Here is an 18,452-nt window from a genome sequence, read left to right as displayed (position 1 = left end):
CACTACACATAGACCCCCACCCATATCCACTGTGCCCCACGACACACACTGCCCCCACACCCAGGAACAATGTATCCACACACGCACACACACCCTGCCCCAAACACATTTCCCCATGCAAAATTCCACTCACACACATTGCCCACAGGCACTAAAACGTCCCCTCACACACAAACACACACACTGCCAAACACACTGCTCCTGCATACAGAATAACAGTGCCCACCCCCACCCCCCAACGCACACATTTCCTCTACAAACACACACTTTCCCCCACAGGCACATTTTCCCCACACGCGCACACACACCACAACACACATGCAAACATACACACGTCCCCCACATGCACACATGCACACTGCCCACACAGACTGCACACACACATACACTTCTCACACATGCACATACAGCCAAAAACGTACACACAGGCACACACACTGCTCCCACACCCAGGAACAATGTATCCACACACGCACACACACACTGTCCCTAAGCACACACTCTTGCGCCCTTTCAAGCCACACACTTCGCCCACATACACTGCCCACATAATGCGCCAAACCCACTTTCCACACAAACTCACTGCCCACCCACAATGACACTGCCACCACACACTATGCCAAACTAAACTGCCCACTTACTGCCTCACAGACATAAACACACGGCCCCTTCATTCTCAATCTGCACACCCCACACACACACTGTCCCCACACTCATAGAGTGGCCACAGACTTCCACACCATCATACACATCTCCCCACAGACACTTTCCCTCACCGGCTGACCCTACACATGTACTGCACTTACGCACACAGCCTACACCCACACTGCCCTCCCACACACTTTCCACCAGAAACACTGCTGCCTCACATGCACATAGGCAGCACACACACACACACTGCCCATGTAAAGCACGCACGCACACCCATACACATCCATCCTCCCATACTGTCCTCTGACACACAGTCCCCCCGCACACTGTCCCCCCACATACACATTGATGACACACACAAATGCACACACACACGCACGCGCGCACACACACACACACACACACACACTGCCCACACACGGCATACACACACGCTGACCACACACACATACTGTTCATACTGCACCCCACACATACTGCACACACCAAACACAGTGCATGCCCTCCCCTCCCCCACACTCACATACACACACACATAACAATATTGTGTGCAACTGGGCATTTCAGGGAAATGCATGCTAATGGTTTCTGCACCTGCACATATTAAGTCAATCCCCGGATATGATGCAAATGCTTGCATATATGTGGCCAAAAAGGTGAGAGTAGCTGGGCATCGATGGTAATACAAAAGCCAAACACGATTGACCCTGCCAATACTTGGTAGAGTTGTACCAAGTTCTCTATCTGACAGACAATGAACTCAGAGTGTATCTGTCCAGTGGGGCAGCTGTCTGTAGGGTGCAGTGGGTGAGGCCAGGCTGTCCATTGCATTCTGTGTCTCCGCTTGGAGCAGTGATCTGCAGCTCTGTGCTGTCCAGTGGGGCAGCTGTCTGTTGGGTGCAGTGGGAGAGGCCAGGCTGTCCATTGCATTCTGTGTCTCCCCTTGGAGCAGTGATCTGCAGCTCTGTGCTGTCCAGTGGGGCAGCTGTCTGTGGGGTGCAGTGGGAGAGGCCAGGCTGTCCATTGCATTCTGTGTCTCCTCTTGGAACAGTGATCTGCAGCTCTGTGCTGTCCAGTGGGGCAGCTGTCTGTTGGGGGACAGTGGGAGAGGCCAGGCTATCCATTGCATTCTGTGTCTCCCCTTGGAGCAGTGATTTGCAGCTCTGTGCTGTCCAGTGGGGCAGCTGTCTGTTGGGTGCAGTGGGAGAGGCCAGGCTGTCCATTGCATTCTGTGTCTCCCCTTGGAGCAGTGATCTGCAGCTCTGTGCTGTCCAGTGGTGCAGCAGTCTGTGGGGTGCAGTGGGAGGGGCCAGGCTGTCCATTGCATTCTGTGTCTCCCCTTGGAGCAGTGATCTGCAGCTCTGTGCTGTCCAGTGGGGCAGCTGTCTGTTGGGTGCAGCGGGAGAGGCCAGGCTGTCCATTGCATTCTGTGTCTCCTCTTGGAGCAGTGATCTGCAGCTCTGTGCTGTCCAGTGGGGCAGCTGTCTGTGGGGTGCAGTGGGAGAGGCCAGGCTGTCCATTGCATTCTGTGTCTCCCCTTGGAGCAGTGATCTGCAGCTCTGTGCTGTCCAGTGGGGCAGCTGTCTGTGGGGTGCAGTGGGAGAGGCCAGGCTGTCCATTGCATTCTGTGTCTCCCCATGGAGCAGTGATCTGCAGCTCTGTGCTGTCCAGTGGGGCAGCTGTCTGTTGGGGGCAGTGGGAGAGGCCAGGCTGTCCATTGCATTCTGTTTCTCCCCTTGGAGCAGTGATCTGCAGCTCTGTGCTGTCCAGTGGGGCAGCTGCCTGTGGGGTGCACTGGGAGAGGCCAGGCTGTCCATTGCATTCTGCGTCTCCCCTTGGAGCAGTGATCTGCAGCTCTGTGCTGTCCAGTGGGGCAGGTGCATGTGGGGTGCAGTAGGAGAGGCCAGGCTGCCCATTGCATTTTAATTCTGTGTCTTCCCTTGGAGCAGTGATCTGCAGCTCTGTGCTGTCCAGTGGGGCAGCTGTCTGTTGGGGGCAGTGGGAGAGGCCAGGCTGTCCATTGCATTCTGTGTCTCCCCTTGGAGCAGTGATCTGCAGCTCTGTGCTGTCCAGTGGGGCAGCTGACTGTGGGGGGCAGTGGGAGAGGCCAGGCTGTCCATTGCATTCTGTGTCTCCCCTTGGAGCAGTGATCGGCAGCTCTGTGCTGTCCAGTGGGGGCAGCTGTCTGTTGGGGGCAGTGGGAGAGGCCAGGCTGTCCATTGCATGCTGTGTCTCCCCTTGGAGCAGTGATCTGCAGCTCTGTGCTGTCCAGTGGGGCAGGTGCCTGTGGGGTGCAGTGGGAGAGGCCAGGCTGTTCATTGCATTTTAATTTCTGTGTCTCCCCTTGGAACAGTTATCTGCAGCTCTGTGCTGTACAGTGGGGCAGCTGTCTGTGGGGTGCAGTGGGAGAGGCCAGGCTACCCACTGCATTTTGTGTTTCCCCTTGGAGCAGTGATTTGCAGCTTTGTGCTGTCCAGTGGGGCAGGTGCCTGTGGGGGGCAGTGGGAGAGGCCAGGCTGTCCATTGCATTTTAATTCTGTGTCTCCCCTTGGAGAAGTGATCTGCAGCTCTGTGCTGTCCAGTGGGGCAGGTGCCTGTGGGGTGCAATGGGAGAGGCCAGGCTGTTCATTGCATTTTAATTTCTGTGTCTTCCCTTGGAACAGTGATCTGCAGCTCTGTGCTGTCCGGTGGGGCAGCTGTCTGTGGGGGACAGTGGGAGAGGCCAGGCTATCCATTGCATTCTGTGTCTTTCCTTGGAGCAGTGATTTGCAGCTCTGTGCTGTCCAGTTGGGCAGGTGCCTGTGGGGGGCAGTGGGAGAGGCTGGATGTCCATTGCATTTTAATTCTGTGTCTCCCCTTGGAGCAGTGATCTGCAGCTCTGTGCTGTCCGGTGGGCAGCAATGCATGGAGACTGGGTCATGGGGGAATGTTCACCTTCAGTGACACTTCCATGCGTAAAATTCCAATTCTTCATGGAAAGTGCTAATGACGGGGCTCTTAACTGGCCAGTATGCATTTTAAAGGTAATTCCAAACAACAGGTTTCCCCAGCTATTTGGTTTATTAGTGAAAGAAAATATTATCTGTATTCTTAAAGAATTGTACAAAGTTGCCTGCTTGGTGAAAGCAAATACAAAATGTTCTTTTCAACAAAACTGCACATTTTATTGAGACATATGCAAAATAACATTTATTCATAAAACAAGCAAGCCACAGCAGACATCAGACATCTCATGCTGTCCCAGTGTCACATGTGAATCGGGCATCCAGGCCATCCTTTATGCATCCTGTGACTGACAGCCCACAATGATTAATGAAAAGCAAAACTACAAATGCGAGAGTGCAGAGAAACACTGAGCACAGGATGAACCACTGCCACCTGAATGACATGGCGGGAGGGAATACACCTCTGTGCTTCACCACCACCATGGAGGGTAAGGAGGCAGTGGTGGCAGAGAAGCCGGCTAGTTGTCAGTGTTGCTTTTGAGCCGATGCCAATGTGCACTTTATTTGTGGTACAAATATTTAAGAAATGCTTAACATCTTTGCACCCCTTTTTGCACTGCATTCTGTATTTTGGTGTAGTCCGAATCCTGGTGTGTTTTTTAACATCTCTGCACCCCTTGTTGCACTGCATTCTGTATTTTGGTGTAGTCCGAATCCTGGTGTGTTTTTTAACATCTCTGCACCCCTTGTTGCACTGCATTCTGTATTTTGGTGTAGTCCGAATCCTGGTGTGTTTTTTAACATCTCTGCACCCCTTTTTGCACTGCATTCTATGTTCTGGTGTAATTATAATCCTGGAGTGTTTTTTAACATCCCTGCACCCGTTTTGTTGGTGCCAATGATTTCCTATTGCATCTATTTTCTTACTGCCCTTGGCTACTAGGCTGCCTGGTGAGTTTGTGCTCGTATGTGCAGCCCCCTCTCTCTTCATCCTGTACTCTGCTGCCCCTATGACACTCACCATCTCCCCTATCTTTTCTAATTGCTACTCTATCACCTATCCTCCCTCTTTCATGAAGTCTGGAAGGAAAACGCTTAACTCTGACCACTACCCCTGGCCTACCTATCACAGACACCTATGTCAGCACAACTTCCAGACACATTTTCACTCATATCCTCTTCTCTGCCCCCTCTCCATATCTATGGACTCATCTTATCTCTCCTCTGTCTCCTCTCACTTCTTCACCCATTAATGGTGGCACCAGATGGGAAGTTCTCTTGGTGGGCTTCGCATCATCCAGGTATATCATTAATGGCTATCACAATGGCACTATCTTGGTTCAGGGTCCTCAAACCAACCTCCTCCTCTTTGACTGGTGCTTGCTGTCCCTAATCAACTTCCTTCCCACACCTGCTACCCCTCTCTCTCTGTCCCCCCTACTCTGACTGGGGTACTACGCCCCTGTAGCCCTCCTTGAAAAACCTACATAGTAACCTCTTGCATCTAGCCACCCTTAATGCTCGTTCTGCCATTAAACACTCTTCTGCCATCTGCCTCCTCCTTGAAGACCTTGACTTCGATATCCTTGTTCTTAGTGAGACGTGGTTCAATAGCTCAGCCACTGCTTTTAACTCCCTTCTCCCTGATGGCTACAAGATCACCTCCAAGCCTTGCACTAACCATGCTGGCGGTGGGGTTGCTCTTATTTTCCCTGAGTGGGTCCCTTCTTCCCTCACACCCAACCAGCCTTACTTTTCCTTCGAGAGCCTGGCTTGCAAGCTGGTCATCTTTCTCACCTCCTCCCTGACCATTGCCTCTATCTACAGCCCACTTGGCTCTACCACCCTGTTCCTCTCTGAATGGACTGATTTCTCCTCCTCTCTCCTCGCAACCACCCCTAAACTCCTTCTCCTGGGTGACTTCAACATCCACCTTGACTCCTCAATCATGGCATCCACTCTCTTCCTTGACCTCTTCACCTCACTTTCCCTCTTCATTCTTCCTTCTGCCCCCCCCCAATTGGCTGGACACACTCTTGATGCCTTCATCCACACTGGTCTTTTGCTCTCCCCCCCACTGGTCACCCCACTCTCCTGGTTAGACCATTCTCTTGTCTACTCTCACCTCGGTCCTCTCTGCTGCTGCCTTTGCATCTACCTTCATCCCCCCTCTCTCCCCACTACATACTCTACCTCTGACTACGCTCTCAGCAACCTCCATCTTTCCATCACTAATACTCTTGACATCCTTGCCCCAGTCATGAGGATCCACCTGAAACGTGCCACCAAGTGTAATGCTTGGTACGACTCTGAACTTGCAGCCCTGAAACACAAGTGCAGAGCTGCGGAACCGAAGTGGCAGACCTCAGGCTCATCCTCTGACAAACTGGCCTGTTGCCTGCTCCAAAGGCAATACCGACTCTCTATTCGCTCCACAAAAAGGGCCCACCTCCAGGCTCGCGTCTCTGGTGCATCCAACAACACGGCTGAACTCTTTCAAATGTGCAAGGAACTAGCCAACCCTTCCGCAGTCTCCTCCTCACCTTTTCCCTCCCAGGCCCTCTGCAACGCACTGGTCACACACTTCACGGCAAAAACTCAGGACATCCTGAGCACCCTCGATTCCCTCTCCCCCTCCACTTCCCCCATGCCCCGGCCTCCTATGGGCTCCCATCACCCCTCTGCCTTTATCGCCTCCTTCTTTCCTATCACACCTGATGAGGTCACCAGAGTTGACCGCTCCATTTATTTCATTGTGCATTTGTAAGGCCCTTACACATCAGGTAAATTGTGCTTCAAAGTGCCTACAGGACAACAGGGCTACTAGGCCTTGTGAGCATTAAGAACGTGCAAGTGCAGAGAGAGAGAAGGGATGAGGATGTGGGGGGGGGGGGTAAGTGCTAGGTGTACCAAGAGGGAAGTGCTAGGGAGTGAGCAGCTGTAAGTGCCAAGGTGGAGTGCTCGGCCGCCAATAAATAGGTAAGTGCAGGCCTGGGGTGACATGGGCCATTGGGTACCAAGGCAAAGTGCTAGGAGGGATGAAGGCTGTAGGCGATTGGCTGTGGGAGGCCAGGACCGGGGAGGACACATAAGGGCCCTGGTCACCAATCTCAGCAGCTGTGGGATTTAGCAGAGGAGGGAGGAAGGGAAGAAGAAGGTGAACAGGAAAGTCTTTAGGAGCTTCTAGAATTTGAGGAGATCTGGCTTAAGATGAAGAAGAAGGAGGAGTTCCATAGGATGGAGCCTGCTGAGGAAAGAGATCGGCCACCAGCTCGCTGTTTAGCGAATCGCTTGATACACAGAGCGTTGGTGCATGGAGGAATGTAAAGATCTGGAGCGAGAGTATTTAGTGAGAGCAAGTTGTAGATAGCCTTGTGGATGATGTAAAGGCATGAAGGCTCCTCCAGACAGGTTTCCCCCTGTTCCTCCAGAACCATTAAGGACAATGGCCCTCATTACGACCCTGGCGGAAAGGGGAAAACGATGGCGGAAATGCAATACCGCCATCGAAAAGCGCTCGGTGCGACTATGACCCGTCACCGCAAAGTACGAAGCCATTAGCGACACCGTAGTGAACGCCAACGCTAACTGCACTAAGCACGCGCGCGCGCACCATGCCAAACCGCAAACACCACCATGGTGCAACGGTACGCCAATTCCGACCCTAGCGGACATGTACCTAACGCCATCAGGCATGGCGGAATGGACCATTCCGCCATGGCGAGAAATACGGCATCGTGAACCAACCGTAAATGGCCCACTGAGTGCCTGTACTCCACTCCCTGGCCACATTGCACAACTCCTGGCAGGCGCAATGTACTCACACCATGCAACCAGTGAAATCTACAATTCACCCATGCATGCCAACGTAGAAATGCATGCAGGTGTTCGAAGCGCCCCGTGAGTGGGCATCCATGTACGGCATTTCACCATAGCCGTACTGATGCAGCACAGGCATGTGAAGGTACAAGACATCAAAATGGAAATCAAGAACACATGACACAAAACAACAGTAGTCCCCCATCGCTTGCCACCAGCGCAAGGCAACATCCAAAACAGCATCCTGAGGGGGATTGCACCAGACCTGTACTCTTGCCAGTAAACAAACCAACCATCAGCAGAAGCATGTACCACACAAGTTGGCAGAGTGACTGAGCAGCCAGGCACATCCCAAGAGGGGCCGATGGGAGCTGCAGGGCACAGATGGCATGAATACAGAAGCTATTCCAATGGACATGACCCCAGTCCCCCTCCAACAAACGCACGCAAACACAGGCACCTGTGACCAGCCACATTCTGAACATCCCATCATACCATCAATCGACCTGGCTGACAGGCACCAGTCGGCCAAAAGCCAATCCCCCGCCCCTGAACAGCACATCATGTAAACAGTCACAATGGCAGCCCCTATCCGTGACCACACTGTGCTACGTAGGCAAAAGCGGCCAGTACTGTACCACACAACTCAACTCAGAAGGCGGAACACAATGCAGATCATCTCGCAATACATACCGCCACAAATCGAAAATCGCCACATCACCTGCAAAGAATAACGCAACACGCCAAATATCGGAATACAATTTAAATGCACATCCAAATGACAAAGGCCTCACAGCAATTTGTAAAATAACACCAAAACATCCATCATCACCGAGGGCTGCATCTGCAATAATTGACCAGCTTCCACTTGTGTGACGCCCTGTACCATCATGGCACACAGGGCCAACATCAACGTTCCAAAAGGCAACATGGAAGCGGCAAGAACCGCAGGTCCGTCCCATGAGGCAGGCACTAGTCCAGCTGAAAGGCCGAAATGTTGCACCTAGCCACCAGAACAGCGTAAGGGCATGTGGCCCATTGGCGATCGTCCCATAAGATCGTAATGCTGCTCCACTGATTCACCCGAAGCTGCAGGTGTCGAGAGTAAAAACCATCTGGAGGAGTGGCGTACAGATGGCATCTGCAATAGGGCAGGAGATACCTGTCACCAAAATGAAACACAAATTAACCGATTGCACTACATGACACATGATGCATCACTATCTTCATTCAACACACCAAATCCACACCCATATGCATGCTAGCCCACTCCAAAGGAATATACACACCCCTAAATCAGTATCGATACATAACGAAACCAATCGAGGTTAATACACCATTGGCAACGTCGGTTACTGTGCATGCGTCCGTCAAGATAGAACCCATGACATGGGATTAGTAACGTGCCTAGACACAAGTGTATGAAGGCGCGTCGAGACAGGGAGGATCCGACAAGGGCAGATAGACGTAAGTCCCACTATGGCAGCCTTGCATCACATAGCGCAGGGGAAGGGGATTGAATCAAAAAACACATGTACATGGCAGACCCTAAATGGAATCATCTGTCCATGCATCCATTCATCATTCCCTCATCCCGCAATGAAAACGCATGAACATTCACTCACATAATATGTGAAACTTCCATCGCGTCTGTGCGTAATGCAGTCTGCAAAAACCACTGTGCTCCTGGCCGGATCTGTAGTGTCGTGAAGCTAGATGGACTTGGGAACGTCCTGCCTTATCGTCCACTACGCTATTGCGCATCCCATTCAATTCATGTCATTCATTGCTTGCTCGTTATGGGCCCTGTCCCAAGGACATTCAACAATAGAACGTTACATTTCCAGGCAGACCTGTGGGCGTCTCCTCACCGCTACTTCGCAACCAAAAATCCTGGCCTTCGAATTCCTCACTTGCAACATTACGTCGAAAAGGCTTCTGTGAACGCTTGCATTCACAATTACATCAATGTAGTGCGGCTGTGTGTCATAATGCTAACTGGCTGCAATCACAAATGGGACGCCACGCCCGTCGGTGAAGTACGATACTGTGCTGCATGAGGGTCGGCCATCGATCGAGCCCTACATACCACTGACTCTTCACAGGTATGTAAGCGGCTGCTATCATAGCATGTGTAACAATGGGAGCATAGCATGAAAATCAGTCAAAGTACATCACACTGCCATCGGGATTTGATACATGATTCCAATCCCAAGATGCCATGCGGCCAAATGCAGCCTTACGTGCGGGACGTGCTCGGCCAGAAGGGATTGCATCTGCCACAGATTCATTCAATCAGCACAGGTGGAGGCCATACAGGCCGACAGCACATATATAGCAGACCCAAACCCCTCCCACAACCACTCCCACTCCAAAATGCTACCGGCAGGACTAGCGATGTTGGGCCTGGGGCACCAGATAGCACTGCAAGTGCTACAACTACAAGAAGACGACGAACAACAACAGGTACAACAACCGGGCGCACAGGGGAGACGGAGGAGAAGGAGGAGGAGGAGGGCAAGGCAGGGTCAGCAAGGCCCACAAGCACTGCCACTACCACCACGCAGGCGGCCCGCAATCCCACGCCTCCGAGCTGATCCGTTCAACCTCACTGCTGAGCAGATCCACACCCTCTACCGTTTGGACCGGGACACCATAATCGCCATTGTGGACATGACACATGCTGACCTCGTGAGCATGATAGATAGCCCAACCGCCATCCCACCCCTACTGAAGGTGGTGTCTGTACTCCACTTCCTGGCCACAGGCACCTACCAGCACACAGTGGGACAGTTGCATGGCATTTCACAGCCACTGTTCTCACGGACACTCTCCCAAGTGCACGATGCCCTCCTGAAGCACGCCGACGACCACATCACACTACCACGCACGTACCAGGAGATTACCAACGCAAAGGTGGGATTCCATGCACTTGGCGGCATCCCGGGTTGCATTGGTGCCATCGACTGCACCCATGTTGAATTGGTTGTCCCACATGCCATGGAGGTCCAGTACCGCAACCGGAAACAATTTCATTCAATCAATGTGCAAATGGTGTGTGACTCCAACAAGATCTTTACGCATTGTTGTGCCAGATTTCCAGGATCTACCCATGATTCTATGGTCCTGAGGAACACAAGAATACCACGCTACATGGAGCGACACGCAGGGCACAGATCCTGGCTACTCGGTGAGTCTCATTCCATGCATGACATCGTGGCCCATTTGATGCGTCAATGACCTTGCAGGAGGGGGGGGGGCTACTTAGCACTATCATTCCACTGACACCCTTTATTCGTCCCATACAGGTGATGCCGGGTATCCACTGAAGAGATGGCTCCTTACACCAATCCGGAACCCACAGAACCAGCATGAGGAGGACTACAACCATGCCCACTCACGTAGCCGTGTGGTCATTGAACAGGCATTCGGCCTACTGAAGGCTCGTTTCCGCAGCCTCAGCAGGTCTGGCGGGGCACTCATGTACAGCCATGAGAGGGTTTCTAAGATGGTCATGGCATGTGTCATGCTGCACAACATGTGCATACGTAGGAATGTGCCCATGCCCCCTGACGCTGTACTGCATGCACCTGAAGATGATGATGATGAGGGTGGGGATGTGGAGGCACCCCAGGGAGTCCATGAGGCACAGGATGCACGTGCAATCCGACAGAGCATCATAGATGCATGCTTCTAGCAACCACGCATGGTGCCTATTACACGGAAAGGGGACCTGTGGCACTGTGTGTGTGTAGTACAGGCACATAGTGGACTGTACGCCTATGAAGGCCTCGTACGCAAATATCAATGTCCACACATGTCATTGGATGATAATGAAGTGCTGTATTGTTAATGTGATTTGATTCATACACCCTATGGACCCGCCACCCAGTGAAGCCCAACACACCCCCTCCACCCTACTTCCTCCCCCCCCAACACCAGTGTCCAGATATGCATGCTGCCCGTGGGTAGACGCTATTGCAAGCCCCCTCTACGGGTATCAGGGGCACCCCTGCCCGTGGAGCGCAGGTTCCTGCCAGATCTGCGTTGGGGGCTGCCCTGGACGGAACTTGCCACGGATGACGTCTCTGCCTGCTCGCGTCCATGCATGTCTCTGAGGGTTTGTGAGAGCTCCGAGAGCACACGGCGCACAGCAGCAAGTTCAGCACAAACGTCTTTGGACGTCGCATGCAGTTCCCCCCTCAGGCTCTCGGTGCTTTTCTCCATTTGTGCTCTCAGGCTCTCGGTGCTTCTCTCCATTTGTGCTCTCAGGCTCTCGGTGCTTCTCTCCATTTCTCCCCTGAGGCTCTCACTACTTTTCTCTATTTGTGCCCTGAGTGTCTCGGTGGATGTTTCCATGGCTGCCCTGGAACCCCCGCATTCATTTGCATGGTCCTTGAGTAGCGTGGACGCTTCCTGCTGTTGCTCGATCAGCAGGTCGAGGGACTGTTGCCTCTGCTGGGCCATGGACATTTGCGGTGGTGTGACAGGGGGGCTGCTCAACACATGTTGCCTTGGCACAGGACTTGTGGGGGTTGGCCAGTCGTCGTCTTCAGGGTGCCCCTGCGTGGTTTCGTCATGGTGTAGGGGATGGAACATGCAGGGGGATTGGGAAAGGTCATGGATGGTACCTACGTCGCCAGCACTGTTTTCCGTGTCGGAGCATGCTGGCATGACAGCTGTGTCACCTATGGTGCTGCTACCACCAGAGGCAGTGCCATCAGATACGTTCTTTGGGGGGACCTGTGGTGCTGGGGTTGTGGACTTGCTGGCTGCTGGGGTGCCTGTTGCAGTCCCCTCCAGTGTGCTGGCACTTGATTCCTGCTGCTGCCGTGTCTTGATCCTTGCACCTGAGGTGGAGGCTCTTGGGACGTTGGTCCTGGCCCTCTTTGCAGGCGTGCTGGTAGGGGTGTCCTGCAGCTCGTCGTTGGTATCGGACCCTGTGGTGGAGTAAAGAGGGGCGAGCGTTAGTTATGGGTCTGTCGGATTTGGAATGGCAACGTATCAAATGCATTGGGGTGGTACATGAGGCTGATATGGGACTGGGCCTTGGAGGTGGTCTCATTTTCGTGTGGATTGAGGATGCATTCATTTGGCTGCCTGCAGTTAGGGGGTGCATGCTGCACATGTAGGGGTTGTTTATGGCATCTTGATTAATTTGTTTATTCATTCTGACTTTTAGAGGGCGCTGTCAGGGCAAAGTATGTATTGCACTATGGGGTCACATGGTACTGCACATGTTCGTGGTTTGTGGATTTCGCATTGTTTCTCTTGGCAAACCTACCTGATTCTCCGGATGTCGGCACTCCTTTCTCCATCCCTCCGACTCCCTCTATGCTCTCCATTCCTATGGTGGAGGCGCAGATCTCCTCCCAGGGGGTCAACTTGATGGGCGACTCTGATCCCCCCCCGGTAGCTGTGGCGATGTTCCTGTTCGCAGAAAGTATGCTGCGTACGCGGATCCGCAGGTCGTCCCACCGCTTGCGACATTGCTGTGGCGTGCGGGGTGTTGTCCCCACCGCACTTACGCGCTGTGCCACAAGGGCCCATATGGCCTTCTTGTTGGCAAGGGCCGTCCTGGTCATTTGACTGGAGAAGACGACGGCGGCATTTTCCTGCAGGGTCTCGGTCAGCACGGTCAGTTCCTCTCGGGAGAAGTGGACCTGCCGCTTGCGATCACACGCTTTCTTGGCTACCTTTCCCATATTTATTTTTTTAACTGGGGTTGCTAACGGGTTGGGATGTGTGTCAGGGTCGGATTTTTAATGGTTGTGTTGGGATTCGGATTTTATAGTTGTGCGGCGTGCTGTTTCCCGTTCCGGCCACATGCTTTTACTTCCGTTTCCGTATATTTACGGTGCCCGTAATTTGCGGTGCCCGCTCATTACGGTGCCCGCTCATTACGGTGACCGCTAAGATGGGTGGCGGTATTGCACCTGGTGCAGCGTACGGCGGCGGTAAGGGCCGTTTTGGGGTCATTTCCGCCATCGCAGCCTTTCGGATTCCGCCATGGCGTAATGCTCGTGCCCGATGGGTCGTAATTAGCCGCACTTTGCTCCTTCGTGCAATGGCGGAAACGCTATTTACGCTGTTGCGGTCCGGTCAGTCAATTTCCGCAAGGGTCGTAATGAGGGCCAATATCGGCTCCCTTGCCCCGGCACTTGCTGATTTCTGCTACCACTCTTTTGCTACTGTATTTTTCCTCTCCTCCCTCAAGCACTCCCCTGTGTGCCCCCACAGAAAAAACAAACCGGCAGTGTTTTCATTAATTTTATTTCATTGCTTATAGCCTGTACCTAGGTCACGAGCGGTGGAGCACGTGACAACAGGAGGCTGTGCCAGAATTTGGCTTGGCATTTTATACAGTAATGCAGCACTGTTGGGGAGGGAGTGAGAGGTTTTTATTCCACCGGCAGCTATTGTTGAAAGAGACACATTTTTTGTGTTTTGTGGAACTGGAGGTCGGCAGGGGTATTTCGAACCTCTGCCAGGATTGAATTTCAGATGGTCGGGGCATAGCAGGAGAAGGGGTCTCATTACAACTCAGGCGTTAAGGGTTAACGCCGTCGTTAACCCTTAACGCCTGATTCCAATTTTAACGGCTGCTTTTAGCAGCCCTTGGTGCTAATTACGGCACCGTAATTTACGGTGCCGTAATTAGCGCCTTCCCCACTCCCATTATGCCCTATGGGGCAAAAATGGGAATGGGGAAGGGTAAATGGGAAATGGGGATTTACCGCCCCACTCACCTTGGAATGGGGCGGTAAATCCGCCATCCACCATGGTGTAAACGTAGTCATCATTGGTTGATGGGGACAATCTCAACAACCGCACAGTTTACACCCTGGTGGTAAAGTTGGCATACTTACTGCCTGGGTCGTAATGACCCACAAGGACTCTTTGCGGTTTAGCTTTGACTCCAACCTTTTGATAGTTTTGCTACATGTGGCGCGAGAGCTTCCAGAGGTGTAGAGTTTAGCCACCAAGTACGTTGGTGTTACATCTGAGATTGCTGGTTTGTGATGCACGCAATTTTGAATATGATCCTGGTGGGGAAAGAGAGCCATTAAAGCGTGCGCAGTGTTGGAGAGATACGGCTGAATTTGCGGGCACCTGTAATGAGGTGGCTACAGTGTGTTGTGCTGCTTTGAGGGGGCGAGGTGAGCAGCTGGAAGCCCAGTCAAGAGGGCATTTTCCCCATTGATGTGTGAGAGGGGCTTGGACCAGCGTACAGAGTTCGTTTGGGGGAATGGAGGGTTTGGTTTTGTGGAGTGTGTGGATCTGTAGCCATGTGGTTTGTGCCTTTTTGGCTATGTTCCTTTGGAAGGAAAGGCTACTGTCAACAATTAATTGCAAGGATTTGGCTGAGTTTGAAAGCTGAGGGGTGAATCCTTTCAGGCGCATATCATCCCGCCATTGTTGCACAAGTTTTTGTTTAGTGGGTGACGGAGGAGGACTAATTCTGTCTTGGTATAAATAACAGTTCATCTCACAGTTTTCTGCCAGGAATCCAAACAGTTGTGTAAAAGAAATAATCTCTTTTCCGGATGTGAAATGAATTGGGTAATTCTAAAAAGAAATCACAACGATAACAAGGTCCCTGCACAGGGCAATATGAGCAACGGCCGGCTCAAAGTCGTCATGGCCTGTGCAGTTGGCTATTGTACAATTGGCGGTTCTATGCCGTTTCATCAACCTCTTTTTTTTAAGCCTCCCGTTCCCTATATTTTAAACCCTAATCCAGTCCCCTATACGCCCCTTTTAACTCTTTACCCCACGGCCCCAAATATTTCAAAGAGCTTTTTCGATGGAAATTCATCAAAAAGAAATGCTTCGTAAAAATCCGTAGCGATGAAACAACAGCATACCACAATTGGCATAACAAGTCAGCCATCTTTGAATGGCACTGTTGCCCACACATTGCACTGAAAGTTACTAGAACAAACACAGCACATGTGAAGCACAACTGTTTCATGCAATTTTACAGACATTCATGCGAATGTTGCATTATTATAATGCCTCAATAAGTAAAGCTGCAGTAACATTATAAGGAATTATTCTGCTTTTCAATATCGATTGAAATTTTTTGATCCTGACTTTATTTTAGAACTCGAAGGCATGTGTAGACAATCACTGCGGGGTACACTTCATGACAGTCTTTTATTTCTACTGTGCGTCCCATCATGGAGGCGGTCCCTTAGCATAAATTGAACACCTGTCAGATGGGGTCACGGTCTGTTGGGGGAAATGCTAGCAGACTTGGAAATCCACAATAGTAATGATGTCCCACAGTGGAGAGCACCCCAAGAGATTCATTGACCTGGGGGTAGCCGTCATAAACAATATTGCCTAAATTCATGTCTGGTGATATCATTGTACATTAAATGTTTATCATTCTGACGAAATGTCTTGTGAATTTATGTTGTCGCTGATTTTCCCTTTTTGCAGAGGTTCCGAACCCGAGGGACGAATTGGCGGTCATCAGCCACGAAGACCACTCCCTAGGCAGCTCGGAGGAGAGAGCTGGTGCGAAGGGAAAGAGAGCAGCCTACCCTTTTTAGCAGCCACGCGCAGGATAATCGTGGGATAATGGGGACACCTGCTGTGATTGCTTCAACTATAGCTTCATTATGCTGCTTCTTCGCGAAATATATCACACATGGAAGCGAAACAAGTTCCTGTAGCTCAGTAGCACCAGCCAAAAGAAGGGGCGTTCTGTGACTGGGCGCATTATTTCTTCAATCTGTGGTGGAAATGAACACAACTCCAGTTGCAATCAGCGTGAGCACTAACAATGTGGGCAGACCAGTTTCCAATGTATACTAATCTGTACAACCTTATGTGAAAACACTGGTGGAAGGAATATAACCAACTACCCCCCTCTCTCCCTCCAGATTGCTTTCGCTCCATCATTAATTCTGTCTCTCTCCCTCTCTCGCACTCTCTCTCTTTCTCAATATCCCTCTCCCAATATCTCTCCCTCAATATCTTCTCTCTTGCACTTGGGTTCGCTCTTTCACCTGAGATTCCTCTTCAATATAATCTTAATACTCAGCTTCTTACATGGGCGACATCATTCCCTAGCGACATTTCAGGGATTGCTACTTGTTTCGACTTGAGCTTACCTTCTGAATCCGCGCGGTTGTTGAGATTGTCCCAATCAACCAATGATGACGAGTTTGTCTTACCCAATTATCCCGGCATATCCGCAGATCGGTGTCTGTCGTCATTTAATTACCAACACACATGAATGTTAATGTAGATGATTTTGGTTGGTCCAATGTTTGCAAGGATGTTTTTGCTACTTCTCTGGTTCCATCCCTGGGTTTGATCCCGTTATTATCCGATTACGGCTACGGCTTTGGTCATTTCGTTGAAACTTGATTGAACGTTTGCACGCTTTCAAACAGAATAGGAACCAAATTTGTGATCCAACAAGAGAAATTGTCTAACCTGCTGTTGTCGTTTGAGCTTCCGCAGCATCCAGATTCCTTTTCCCAGCGGTGTGATTTGTGAAATAGTTAGGGAGGGGGGGGGCTTGTGAGATGCAAAATTCAAAGCAATTGTGGAAATTAAATTGTATTTCTAAAAACGAACAATTTGTTAATATTGGTCAATATTCCATAGAATTTCAATAACTTTAATATAAAAGACAGTATACTGTAAGACAGATTCCTCTACAGACTTACTGCATGTTTCACATGGCACATGTGTGAAGAGGAGCACCTCTCTGCTAAGTTAGGATCGCGCATGTGTCAGGCACGGTCAACTGCTCTACAGTCAAATTCTGCTAAAAGCCAGATATGTTAAAAGGTTATTCTTCTGGGGGGCCCAGGTACTGAGCTTATGACTCTGCAATCCTGTTTAGCTTCTGGAAAATGAGCCTGCTTTCGAGGAGGACAGGAACATTAGTGCCTAAATGTGTGGCAATGTAGGTCATGAATGCCCGACTTAACTCAGAATTGAAATTCTTCCTGGAGGGATATTGGTGGTTATCGGCCAGGAGAACTCAGATTTAGCAGAACTTGTCAGACAAAAGAAAACTAATATGATCTACTTGATATAAACTGAGAGCAGATGCCAAATTGGTGAATGAAGTACGGAGGATAATGTCTGGACTTAGATGAGATCACAAGAAACAAAAGGTGAGCTGTTTGCGATTTCTATCCCGGATTACATTTCCAAATCTATACTGCCTTTTAAATTCAAACCATTAGAATTCTATGGAATATTGACCATCAGTAACTACAGACTACAAACAGAAAATAACCATTGCAAAATTGCTAACTTTTGTATGGATTTTTGCTTTCCTCAACACCAAAACATCAGGCTTAAAAAAAACGCAAGATTAACAGGGAAGTGAGACTTTATTCCCAAAAGGTGATATGGAAAATATTGTTAATGTTGAAATTGCCAAAGCAGGTCAAAGTTGTGTATCCGTTGTTGATTTCTGCAGCATGCAAATTGCCCTTTGACCCCAAACCTTCAATAGCTGCGGGAAGGATAAAAAATCCTGATGTTGCATTGAACAATCCTTACATGGCTGGAATAAAACATTGTTTCATTGTTTAAATAAACAACTGAGCTAAAACATATTCTGTACAAATAAGGTCTACCATATATTTGTGAATATCTTCAAACCTTAAGCAAACAATTTAAATGTGTCTAGTCCGGCTTCACGAACTGGTGGTAACTCTATTTCAGAAACGTCTAACTGTGAATTTATACCCCGAAAAAGCAAAAATCCAACAGCTTGCATGTATGACACCTTTCTTTTAGGTGAGCTCATGTATTTGAATAGTTACATGTCACAGTTTGCAAGAGAAAATTAGAATGTGGTTAAAACAAATAAAGAGAACCTATGTTTGTCCCTGAACAAAATTGCTATTAGATGTCGTGAGCAATACGTTGCAACAGGGTGGGAGGGGGCGAGGGACAAGCAGATTCTGGGGTTTGGGGTTCACTTGCATTATAATTGGCACGCTTATCTAAGTAAGAATGTTGAAATGGCAGCACAGCAGCATCTGGAAAGACGGG

The 18,452-nt window shown here is 50.4% G+C and overlaps 1 long non-coding RNA gene across 1 annotated transcript in view; it reads left to right on the top strand.

Annotated features, from left to right (window-relative positions):
- LOC138452999 (uncharacterized) overlaps positions 1-18,010 on the top strand; it is a 161,974-nt gene extending 143,964 nt beyond the window's left edge. The window contains exon 3 of the long non-coding RNA XR_011260347.1: positions 15,864-18,010. This is a non-coding gene — a long non-coding RNA (uncharacterized lncRNA). The remainder of the gene's footprint in view (positions 1-15,863) is intronic.
- The last annotated feature ends 442 nt before the right edge of the window (positions 18,011-18,452 follow it).

This window comes from Ambystoma mexicanum, chromosome 4p (genome assembly GCF_040938575.1).
Source record: "Ambystoma mexicanum isolate Mex_15411 chromosome 4p, UKY_AmexF1_1, whole genome shotgun sequence".
Taxonomy (NCBI): domain Eukaryota; kingdom Metazoa; phylum Chordata; class Amphibia; order Caudata; family Ambystomatidae; genus Ambystoma; species Ambystoma mexicanum.
The sequence above is the reverse complement of the archived record's forward strand: the minus strand, read 5'-3'. Positions and strand labels throughout refer to the sequence as shown.